A 13,054-nucleotide genomic window follows, 5' to 3' on the forward strand; every position below is an offset into this window, starting at 1 on the left:
CCCGTACTGGCAACCCCACACAACAGTCAGGTCTGGGATCTCCTCTGACAAGATTTCCATGGGGATCCTCCCAAGTGAACTGCTGGACTCAGAACTCCAACCATGGGGAGAATTGCAGGATTTGTCTTCTAACTGTGGAGTTGAGTGCATGTGTTAGAACGGGGCCTACTCAGTGGCTTAGACATAGCAGTGGATGGCATGCCCAGATGCACATATGGGATTTGGCAGTCCATTGGGGCCTGCAGAGGGCATCTGGTACCATAAGAAGGAGAGTAGAAAAACTCCCCAGCCAAGCATTGACAGCAAATATCTGGGTGGATGGAGACTCTGGGTGACTTGTGTCAGTAGATGGACCTTGGAAGGATTTCCTCATCCTTGGATTGGTAAGATTGCTAGCATTTTAGAACTATGGAAATCACTTGAGTAGAACACTTGGAGCAGACTCCACATCGGGAACTCTGGGGTGGCATTGGATGGTTGTTTCCCATCCTTGGGTACTGGAGTAGTGGGAAGGCTGGGTGTAGCTTCTCCCCTAATTTCCTCCTATTCCTCATTTACAAGAGGAAGAGTGTGAAAAATTTGGAAGCAATGGTCTTACCAATAGTCAACTATGTAAGCATCATTAAAAAAAAATCCCTCAAAATACAAGTGAAAAATTCTGAAGGAGTGACCCTACCTGTCACCCTATAGGAATCCAATCCTTTATTCTCTTACTTGCCTCTGTTGGTGTCACCTTCCCTCTTCTCAGCTGAATATGCAATGACTATTTAATTTATAAATCAACATATAATTGAAAGTTAGGATTCATGATGAAATACAAAGTCTTTATCCCTCATAGAGAAAGTATATTGTTTTGTGCTTAGGACATTCTGAACTTTCATAGAAAGCACAAATCAAAAAAAGGTTTTTTATTATTTTTTATTTGACAAGCAGAGAGAATATAGGGAGAGAGAGAAAGAGAGAGAGAGAGAGACTGCTCTGATTTTCTCGTTAACTCTGCAAGACTGGCAGGTATAGAGGGAGACCAAGCCTCAGCTGGGAGCCAGGAACTGGAGCCTGGTCTCCCACATGTGTAGGCAGGGACCCAACTAGCTGAGCTATGACACATTGCTTCCCAGGAAGCTAGACTTGGGAGTGGATATCCACCCCAGTTTTTTCATCTTTTTTTTTTCTCTTGAGTGGCAAACAAACATACCAGACAGCCAAAAATTCTGGCTTTTGAATCAAGAAAAACTCAGAACTTTGTCCTTGTCTTGGCTGTCTATAGAGGAGACAATTTTTACATTCTCTGCAACATTTGTGCTATGAGATTGGAGAGCTTGCTTTAATGATGAACAAAAAGGGATGGGAGACAACAAATAGTGACTGCTTTCTGGGTGCTGGCAATGGCATTGGGTGGGCTGTTAGCCTGTTGCACAGATGAAAGCCCCGAGGCCCTGAGAATTCAGTGATTTGCTAATGAGCCCAGGGCTAGACCTTCACTCTGCTCCAGGCTCCAAATTAGTGCATTGCTTGCCCATGCTTGTTGCTCAGAGCTCCTGTTGGCAGTGTCTGCTCAGGGTGATGACATTCTTGTGGGTCTACAGAAAGAATGTGCTCAGCACACCATCCCACACACATGGCTAAGCTGAGCTTCCCAGAAAGGCTCCCGAACAGCACAAAACCTTTGTGGGATCACACCAAGACACTTTCTAAAGTAGCTCACTCCAAACTTTAGCAGTGGCCCTCTGAGTCTAACACAACATTAAAGCTGTATGATCTATCCCTCCTCACTCAAATAATTTCTCTCTATACCAACCTTGTCACTCACTCTATTCTTGCCATTCTTGCCTTATCATGACTCCCTCCTATACCTGTGGCTCCCTTCCTTTTTTTCTCTCCCCTAAGTTATACCCTATGACAGGTTGAGTTCCCCTTGCTCCATCTGCCCCTCTGTCAGCTCATTTCTAATCTCTCTGAGCTCCTGCCACAGTTCTAGTCTGTATCACGCCCCTTAACCCATGATCCCCCAGCATCTGGAGTTTGGCTTCTATTACTGAGCTTTGCTTCTATTACTTTTGACTCTGTCATTTGAGTTTAAATTCTTCAAGGTCAGACGCTGTGTCTTTTATTTTCTTTAGGGGCTAATTTACAACCAGAGATACAGTAAGTAGCCAAACCTCTATGAATTATTTTAAAATTTTACTTATTTTATTTATTTGAGAGAGACGGCGAGAAAGCCTTCAGCTACTTGTTCGCTTCTTTTCTTCCCTGGGGTACCTGTCTCATGCTTCCAACAGCCAGTTCTGGACCAAGCTGAAGTCAGGAACCAGGTGTTCAATCTAGGAATACCACATACTTGAGCCATCAGCTACTGCCTCCTCATTTGCACATTGGCAGGAAGTAAAGACTGAAATCTGGGCTAACACGTGGGCCCAGCTGCTCTGATATGGGATGGGATGTGGATATTCCAAGCAGCATCGTAACTGCTGTGTCAGATGCCTGCTGTAACTTATGAGCTACTGATGCAGTAAAAAAGCTCAAGGGAGTTGAATTCTGCCTGTTTGCCCAGTCAGAAGTTCCCCCAGTATGTCCACATACCACTCAAATGCTCATTTATGTCCATCTCAAATGAGAGCATGGACATTTTTACCTTTTGTTCATACCAGCACTGATTGTAATGCACTTGGCCTCAATTTGCATTGACCCAGCTAATGCTTCAGCAAGACTAGCCCTAAACAGATTGTGAAGCAGATTGTACTGGTCTACCAAGGGGAGGTTGACCTCCCCTTTTTGTAGTTCCCTCCAGCTGAGTCCATCCTGGGCATCTTGCCTGTCTGTATTCCCTGTATCCTTTGCCATCCAAGCTCTGCCAGCTAGTTAGCTTAGACTCTCTTCTCACCAACTGGAATTAAATCAGATGAGGCTTCCTGTGGGGAGGAGTGAAGAGACAGTGAGGAGTAATCCTCCCAACATCCATTCCCTCGTTTGCTTTCTATATCAGTACTCCAGTTTTGCTCAGATGTCTGCCATACTTCCTGTGAGATGTGTTGAAAGGGAGCTGCTATGGGTTGAGCATGCCTCCTACAAATGTGTTGGAACCTTAATCCCAAAATATGTATGCCAATGGTATTGGGAAGTGGGGAGTTTGTGAGCGATTCGGATTGGCTGAGGCCTTGGAGGTGGGGCTGTATAGGTTGTTTACAAACAGGAGACAGAGCTACACCTTGCTTTCTTGCCATGTGATGCCTTCCATCCAGCAGTGATGCAGCAAGTCAACCCTTATCACCAGGTGCTGGTGCTGAGCTAATGGAATTTGAGTCTAGTCCCTGGGTCTGTCATTGTAAAACCACAAGTGTCCTCAAAGGGGGCTCCGTATCCAGACTGGTGGTGGTATCTGTGTTAGGTGTGGGCATGCATGTGACAAATTCTGGTTTCTGAGTCATTAGTGGAGGTGTGCTAGGGGCTTCTGAGGGAAGTTTTCCTGATTCTAAAATATCAACAGAAGATGGTCTTTACTTTCTTGGGACATTGTCCTGTATTCATATGATGGCTGGAATTACTGCAGCCATTTTGTGCCCACAAGGGGGAACTGGTAGCAGAGTAGAACAGGGATATCACTAATGCCCTGGATTGGCCAATCAGAGTTGTTCTGTGGTTTAAGCCACTTCAGTTAGATTCTCTCTTAGTATCCATTGAATATACTTATGTACAGGTGAGACAAGAAGTGAGGAGGTAGGGTTCAACTCAAGTCCTCACTGGCTCCTGTCTACTCTGTGCTTCCAATTTGAATATGTCACTTAATTTTCTTCTCATTGGAACAGTAAGTGAAAGCATAGGTGACATTGAGAGTGGGCAGGTGACCTGTTGATGATCACAGGTGCCAAACCCAGGCTGATCTGCCTCCAAGGCCCCTGCTCTCTCCACCATATTCTGTCAGTTGGTTTGCTTGTAAATAGTTGATTAATAAAAGTCAGGATGAACTCACCTGGTCTGCACTCTGTTGCCCTAAGGTTATAGATGATGCTGTTGAGCATGTGACACCGGCTGCCTGTCAGGAGTAGAATTTGGAGCCTTCTGCCTGCTGCACATTGGCACTGGGGGTCACCGGGAAGACAGCATGACCCAGGCCTAGAGGGAAGAAATAATAAGATCAATTTGATCAGTAGACACTGGAATCCTGGTGAGCGAGTGGGCTCCTCCCAGTAGCCAAATTAGGGCAACTGGTTTGCAGTGGAAGGATCCTCCGTCCCTTCAGAGGATAGGCCATGTGTCCTGTGGTGTGTGTATTTAAGCAGAATCAAGTCACACAGTGAGTCAGCAACAAGGAAATATTTCCCCACCCATTTTCCAAGTTCAGCAAAGCTGTGAGGATTTTCTTCCTCTTGGTAAAGACTCTTTCTCTTATTCTTATGTGGCCAAGGGGTGTTGAAAGACTGAACACTTGGGGCTACCTTTCTCCACAATGTCTCTCGGAGTAAACGTGTTGAAGACAGGGTGCATAAGAAAGGGCTGCATATAAACCCAAGTGGTTCACATGGATCAGCACTGTTCCACTGGGTTTGCTGCCTACTCAACAAATTCTTTTCAAAAGATTTCATTTATTTGAAAGGCAGAGAGAGGCAGAGCTATAACGGTACACACACATCTACACATCCACGGGGTGTTCCTATCTGCTGATTCACTCCCCAAATGCCTGCCATAGCATGGGCTGGGCCAGACTGAAGCCAGATGTCGGAAACTTCATCTGGGTCTCCTATATGGCTTGCAGAGATCCAAGTTTCCTTGAGCCGTCATCTGCTGCCTCCCAGGATGCATGTGAACAGGGAGCTGGAATGGTAAGCATTGCTGGGACTCCAGTATAGGCACTCAGATACAGGACTTGAGTCCTAAATGACGTCATAATTGCTGTGCCAACTTTTCTTTATTTGTGCCAGCATTCATTTTATTTTTGAAAGTCAGAGTTACACAGAGAGGGAGAGATGGGAAGCTTCCATGTACTGATTCAATCCCCGAAGGGGTGCAGTGGCTGGTGCTGAGCCAGGCTAATGCCAGGAGCCAAGAATTTCATTGATATCTCTCACATGGATATAGGGATCTAAAACCATCTTCTGCGGCCTTCCCAGGCATATTAGCAGGGAACTGGATTGCAAGTAGAGTAGTTGGGAGTCAAACTGGTGCCTATGTGATATACTGATGTCACAGGTGGTGGCTTAATCCAATATGCCACAAGGCCAATTCCAATAAAAATTCTTAAAGTCGATATTTCAGTTTAGCAAAACTTGCTATCAACTGAAACTAGAATGAAGATATGCAACCTATAATATCACTTCTCAGAGTTTCCATTTTGTAAAATATACTCCCAATCTTGTCCACAAGCATATGAAAGCACAATTGGAAACACATGTGTTCTATCATTTTATTAACATGATAATATGAACATTTTTCCTAGGGTTCACAGTTCTTTGGGGGCTGGTGTTGTGTTGCAGCCAGTTAAGCTGCCATCTGTGACGGGAAAGCAGAGCAAGATGGTCCAATTGCTTGGTTCTCTGTCACCCACATGGGAGACCAGAACATTGCTTCTGACTTTGGCCTGGGCCAGCCCAAATCATCGCAGCTGGTTGGGGGGAATAAATGAGTTGATGGGAGATCTCTTTCTCCTGCTTGTCTTTCAAATATATGAAATGTATTTTAAAAATTAACAGTAATATAAAGGTTCTTTGAAAGAAATGCTTCTTCTAATGGCTGCATTTAAGTGGAATATACTGAGGTTTTTTAAATAAACTTTTTATTTGTATAAGACCCTTTGGTCGATGTTCAATTTTATCACTAAAAATAGTGTTACAGTAATTGTTATACTGTATATAATAATTATATAACAATTATAACAATATAACAATATATACTGTGGTCTGAATTTTCAATTATTTTTCCAGGATAAATTTCTAGAATTTCAAAGTCAGAATAAAAGAATTGCAAAGGATGCTGATTTGTGCATACAAACCTCTTCTCAGGATTGTTCTGCTAATCCCATGCTTCCATCCAGATGGATGAAGTTATTGTTTAGGATTCTTCTGAATGCTTCCAGTGGCATGGTATAGCTAGATACTGCATGTCTTGGCATTCTATGGATCTGTTAGCTTATTTTGACTCCTGTAAAGCACTGTTTAAAGCCTCTGGTGTATAGCATTAATAGGGTTAAAATAAAACAAGAAATAAAGAAAATAGGACAGAGAAATTGAAAAAAAGCAAAGATCGTTTGAATCCAGGAGTGAGGTAGAACATAGGATAGGAGAGTCACAGAGGTGGTTTTAAGTTTCGTGGTAATGACCACTGCATGGGAGGGATGTGGGCATTTTTGTGTTTTATGCATGTTTATAAGATCAGAACACTCCGTGGCATGTGAAAAGCTCAGCAATTATAAAGAGCACTGAAACTGTTTTGAATGATGAACAGCTTTCTCAATACTCTCTATACATAGCATCTAAGTGAATTTCACAGAGCTTTTACTAGGGCATTTCTGTATGTAGGTCACCCTACAAATGCCACAGGAATTCAGAAGGACTTAAAGTAGGGTAAGGTAAGAACAGCAACTGCTGGGCTGGCTTGCAGAAGGATGAATGAACTACTGACCTCTAACTATTCCTCCACAAGTACTTTCCTTGCTGTGCTCTCAAGACTGCTGTGCTCCAAATTCTTATGTTGACACCTAATTCCTGATGCAATAGCTTTTTAAATTAATTAATTTTTATTTGAAATGCAAGAAGGAGAGAGGGAGAGACAGAGAGGAGAGAGAGAAAGATGTTCCAACCACTGATTCACTCCCTAATGGCCACAATGACTGGAGATGAACCAATCTGAAACCAGCAGCCACGAGCTTCTGGGTCTTCCATGTGGGTGCAGGGTTCCAAGGCTTTGGGTCATTCTCTTCTGCCTTCTTAGGCCATAAGCAGAGAGCTGAATAGGAAATAGTGCAGCCTGGATGTGAACTGGTGCCCGCATGGGATGCTAGGGCTTGCAGGTGGAGGATTAGCCTGTTGAGCTACTGTGTCAGCATCCACTAATAGAATAGTTTTAAGAGGAGAGGCTTTTTAGACTTCTTTAGAGAATGCACTATCCCTGAACGAAAGCATGAGCCTTCACCCAAAGGTGAGTCTGGTGATGCTTTGATTGAGGATTCCCCAGGCTCTAGAGAAGGAGGAATATGTATCTGTTGTTTTTCAGACATTTGCTTTACAGTCATTTGCTACAGCAGCTTAAGCACACTGAACTAGCTCTCCTCAAAGCCCTGAGTGGCTAAACTTCAGAGCTGTTCTCCAGCTGAAGCCCAGAGCATTTACTGGAAAGACAGATTTATGGAGAGAAGGAGACACAGAGAGGAAGATCTTCATTCTGCTGATTTACTCCTCAAGGAGCCACAATGGCCAGAGCTGAGCTGATGCAAAGCCAGGAGCCAGGAGCTTCTTCTGGGCCTCCTGCATGGGTGCAAAATCACAAGGCTTTGGGCCATCCTCTGCTGCTTTCCTAAGCCATAAGCAGGGAGCTGGGTGGGAAGTGGAGAAGCAGAGACATGAACTGATACGCTATGGGATCCTGGTGCTTGGAGGTGCTTGGAGGTGGAGCATTAGCTCTTGAACTGATGTGCCAGGCCTGATACTCCCCTTTTATAAAAGTTTGGGCATTTGGCATCAGTTTTAGTGGGAGATCACCTTCATAATCTGAGAGTGGTACCCAGAAAGACACCAACGCAGAATGTCTCCAAGCCATGTTGAAGACAATGTCGGATTAGGTAACTACTGCCCATGTGGCTATGAGGTGGGTTCTGTAGTAGGCCATGCAAGCCTAGCAGTCATCCTCCATAAGGTGGAGGTGGCACATTTGGAGCCATGTCTGAGCTGATCCGAGGGTGTACCTGCAGACCAGCCTGTGACCTCAGGCTGAGCAGTACAGCGAGCTCACCAGCCAGGCCAGGCCTTCACTCTGAAAGGCTTCCTTGGCCATAGGTTTTCCAACAGTGGCTTGTTCTTCCTTTACAGTCTCATCAGGATGTCTGCACATGTTGACATTAGCCCTGACTTTCTCTGGTTCCCCACAGGAGTTGGTTCCATGACTGCATAGAGCTTCCTAGGAGAGCATCTGCCATGTGAGGCCCGCTGAGTGAGCTCTCTTGTTGTTGCTTGTATGACAACATCTGCACAGTGCAAGGAAAGCCATGTGAGCAGGTCAACACAGATGCCTCTTTAAGAGGCTGGTGGTCAGCTCTGGGATCAGTAACCACCCCTAGACACAATTCTGGAAGGTTGCTTGGATCTGGTTAGTAAAGCTTCAGGTGTGAAGCCACCAGCAATAGGAGTGACCCCACTGGCAGCAGCGAAGTTCATTGCAGCCCATTGACCAGCATTCCTGGAGGATGACACTGAAAACCAGCTCTCAGCAGAAGCTTCTCCCAGGTTTTTTTCAGATTCACCATAGAAGATCTCATCACTTCTTCATAGATGGGCTGTTCTATTTGGAAGTCAAAGTTGGTATCACCCAAGTGGGCTCCTGCTGCTGGGCATTTGAAGATAGCTTCATTTGCAAGATATGGACATTTCTCTTAAGTGACAACAGAGTGATGCTGTCTGGACCTCCCTCTGGGCTTCACAAAAAAAGGCACAAGATATGAGTTTATTTTAAATTCAAGCAATCTCAACATAGTAAGAACACAGGTCTACAAATCATATAATAGAAACAGGAGTGGTGCCACTTACTGTTACTCACCACTACCTTCTTGTGCTTTCTGTCCCTGTACCATAGGCTCTGCCAGTTTAGAGTCTTGGTTCCAAAGAAGAACACTTTCTATGCCAGGATATAGCAATTTTCCCATGGAAGTATGCCCTGGAATGGATAGTTGGAGGTGCAAGCTGATGACTTATTTGCGGTCGTAAGATTAGCCTCAGCAATGTGGCCTATAAAGCATCAACCAACGGTTTCCTCTTCTATGTTAGCCTCGTGAAGAGGGGCTCACCAGAGTCCTGGAGGAGCTACCCTTGCAGCTGTAGGAAGTGGTTCTGAAGGTAAAAAGGGAAGGCCCTGGAGTCACTGGATCCTATGGACCAGATCTTCCTTCAGAAGGCCTTGTCCCCCAGCTGCTCTTGGCAGGGAATCATCGGTTCCTGGTGCACCTGGGATTGCCTCAGCTCACACAAGGTCATGGTGTTTTCCCAGGGCATACATCCAAGGATTGGTTGAGTTGGGAGTATAAAGTCCCAGTCTTGTTGTTTCCACTCAACACTATGATGAAGTGTCAGGATAGTTCCAGAGTCCATCCAGGGACATCTGCAGCTGTCATTGGGCGTATACCACATCCTGGTTCTCTAAGCCTGAAGCTGCTGCCTTCATCTCATGTCTCCAGTGTGAATGTCAACAGCAAGCTCTAGTCAGTGAGTTGCATGCCAAGTTATGCTTCAGGGTCGGCTTGCCCGGGAACTTAGCCTACAACAAGTTCTTTCTGGTAACTAGTTAAATCTGTCAAGTGTAGGCCTCACTGTGGATTGGATCTGCATGTTCTAGATTTTCTTTAATAAAAATGACTATATGATTTTAAAGATTTATTTTTATTATTTTTTTGTATTGGAAAGGCGGATATACAGAGAGGAGAGACAGAGAGGAAGATCTTCCATCCGATGATTCACTCCCCAAGTGAGCCGCAATGGGCCGATACTATGCCGATCCGAAGCCAGGAGCCTCTTCCGGGTCTCCCACGCGGGTCCCAAAGCTTTGGGCTGTCCTCGACTGCTTTCCCGGGCCACAGGCAGGGAGCTGGAAGGGAAGCGGGGCTGCCGGGATTAGAACCAGCGCCCATATGGGATCCCGGGCGTGCAAGGCGAGGACTTAACCACTTGCGCCACCGCGCCGGGCCCGACTATATGATTTTAAAGTTTAGATAAAATCATCTATACTCTAGGACTCTCCAAGGCATTAAAAAATACTCAAAATAACATTATTTCTTTAATAACAGAAATGTGTGTCTTTTGAGAAGGCCAAGGGTCACAAAACAAGGAAGCTTGACAGTCGTACGCTTTGAGTCCCTAAGACTGGCATGCAATGTAATGTTGGCCTCAGCATGCCTTCTGCTCTGGAAACTGAGCATGACTCAGCCTCCAAAGAGAAGGCCAAATCTGGTTTAACAGGCTGCAGTGGTTAATTTTATGTGTCAACTTGGCTAGGCCACAGTTGGCTAAGCATTATTCTAGATGTTTCTATGGTGTATGATTTCAGAGGAGATTGGCAATGAAGTCAGACTTTGAGTCCAGCAGGTGTCCCTTCATATTGTAGGTGGGCCTCATACAAAAAGGAGAAGATCTGGAGAGAAGACTGAGCTCCCTGGAAGAAGAGTGAATTCTGTCAGGGGAAGGATGGACTTGGGCTGCAGCACTGTCACTCCCCTTTTGCCTGCAGCCTCCTGTCTTACCCTGTGGACCTGGGACTTGCCAACCTTCACAGTTCTGTGAGTCAACTCCTTGATATAACTCTATGTTTGTGTCAGTCTGTTGTCTTTGTTTCTCTGGAGAGCATATGTGAGCCCATATCACAAAGTAGTAGAACAAGACACCAATACGACTTTCTTGGTGTCACACACACACACAAGCAAGAAGCATCTGAAAGCACAGTGTTTGTTCTAGTTTGGAGTTGGATGTGCTTTAGACAGGAGCAAGAATGAGTTGAGCAAAGCTAGCAGCAATAGCTGCAGCAGGAATTATAACCACCACAGCAAAATGCAGAGCAATCTACCTAGTGACAAAACAAATGTAGTGTGGGAGCATCTTGATGCGTCATCATTGTTTTTATTTTCTTTAGGAAGTATTTATTCACTCATTTATTTGAGAGGTGGACAGAGCTCCCATGTACTAGTTCATTCCCCAGATGTCGGTGATAGCTGGATCTAGGCCAAAGCTGTGTTGAAGTTGGGAACTGGGAACTCAACCTAGTCCTCCCATGTGGGTAGCAGGAACCCAATTACTTGAGTTTTTACCTGTTGCCTCTCAGCTATGTATTAACAGGAAGGTGGAATTTGGAGGAGAGCCAGGAGAGCCAAGCACTCTGGTGTGGATGTCTTAACTACTAGGTCAGTGATGACCCTACACATTGCTATGTCATTATGCTTAATCACACAGTAATTGATACGATGTACAAAGACATGGGAGAATAATCATAGAAATATGATCAATATGTCTTAAAAGCATGATGTAGAGATGTTTAACAACCATCAAAATAAACTATTCCATGTTTATATTCCTAGAACCTGCCATGGTTTTTGTTACATGGAATTGCTGAGTTGGCAAGAGCATAAACTTGACTCTCATCTACTGAGTACAATCTAGCTAATCTTGGGAAAGCTTTCAGACTGGACTATGTAAAATTATCAATTTTCCAGTTCAAAATCATGGGGCAATATCAATAATCTAATGATTAAACCAATCCCTAATCTCTTCAAACTCTGCCTTCTCTGTAAAATAGAGATAATCTAATAATAATTCTTACTGGATTATTATTATGACTGAATGTAATGCATGTGAAATATAGTGCTTTGTATTTGGCATTCGGTGACTATTTTTAAGCAACTTTATACATACTTATATAGCATTTTAAATAATTGATGTATAGTAATTATTTGCATTTATGAATTTTAGTGTGATGATTAGATGCCTATCTATAGTGTGATGATCAAATGAAGATTAAATCACATATGGTGATTATTATGCCAAAATGTTAATTGAATGAATCCGTGCATACATGAATGGACAATAATTTTGAATTAATTCAGTTTTTCTTCTGATGCAAGTAATTCTTAAAATTTGGAGTCTGTTATTGAAGGATGACATGGAAACTATTGTTATGCAGTTCTATTCTCTGGGGTCTTATAATTGTAATTTTGGTGCATTGCAAATATTTCAGTTAATTCTGCTATTTTTCCTTTGATAACTAATTTCATTTCTTCAGAGATTTCTCCTTTGATAGTCTATTCTATCACATCTTATGAGATGTATATCCTTTGGGGTCTCATTTGTTCACAAATTTTCCTTATTGGTTGAGATTGTTAACAGTTGAGTGGACCCTCTACCTGCTCCCTGAAGTGAGCTCTTTTCTTGTGGGTATGGTACCTGGCAAATAGAGTGATGATCTTGGCTTGGTTTCCTGTGAATTACTGTCTTTACTCCCTAGCTCCAGGGAAAAGTTCACATTGACTTAAAAGGACTTCATGAAATGGCTCAAGTATCCCCAAATGGCCAATAACCATCAACTCCTTTTTTATTTTCTGCTTTTTAATAAACGGTCCTATTAATCTTGCTTTTATTATTCCTCCCATTAGTGAACAAAGTGTTGAGTATCTTTCACTTTAGTGATGGAATGGATGACTTTCCCTTGGAGGTCAGTGGTCTTTGTCACTGCTCTATCAACTACAATTTCACTGCTGAAATTGTAGTTTCAGGTGGGGTTGGCATTGTAGTGTAGCAGGTAAAACTGCTACCTGCAACATCAGCATCATATGGGTGCCAGTTCAAGTCCTAGCTGTTCAACTTCTGCTAATGGCCTGGGAAAAACAGCAGAAGATTGCCCAAGTGTTTGGGTCCCTGCCAACCACATAAGTGACCTGGATGAGGCTTCTGGTTGCAGTACTAGCTGTTGTAGGCATCTGAGGAGTGGAGGAAAGGTCTCTCTCTGTCTCTTCCCTTCTCTGTGTAACTCTTTCAAGATAGTGAAATTTTTTAGGTGTTAAATTTGAGATGGTCATATCCCATATCTGAGGAATGCTGGGTTCAAGTCCCAGCTCTGCTTCTGAATCTGGCTACTTGCAAATGCACACCTTTGGAGATAACAGACAATGATCCAAGTACTTGGGTCTCCACCACCCACGTGAGAGACCCAGACTGAATTCTGCACTCCTGCCTCTGACTAGGCCTTTGCAGCCATTTGGGGAAGTGTAGCAGCCAATTTAAGGTTAATCACAATCTGTGTTGTCTCTATCTGCCTTTCAAATAAATAAAAAATATGAATAAAAAGGAATTTAAAAAACATTTACTGATAAGCTGTG

Source organism: Ochotona curzoniae, unplaced genomic scaffold, assembly GCF_017591425.1.
Source record: "Ochotona curzoniae isolate NIBS_2020 unplaced genomic scaffold, NIBS_Ocur_1.0 contig_43, whole genome shotgun sequence".
Taxonomy (NCBI): Eukaryota; Metazoa; Chordata; class Mammalia; order Lagomorpha; family Ochotonidae; genus Ochotona; species Ochotona curzoniae.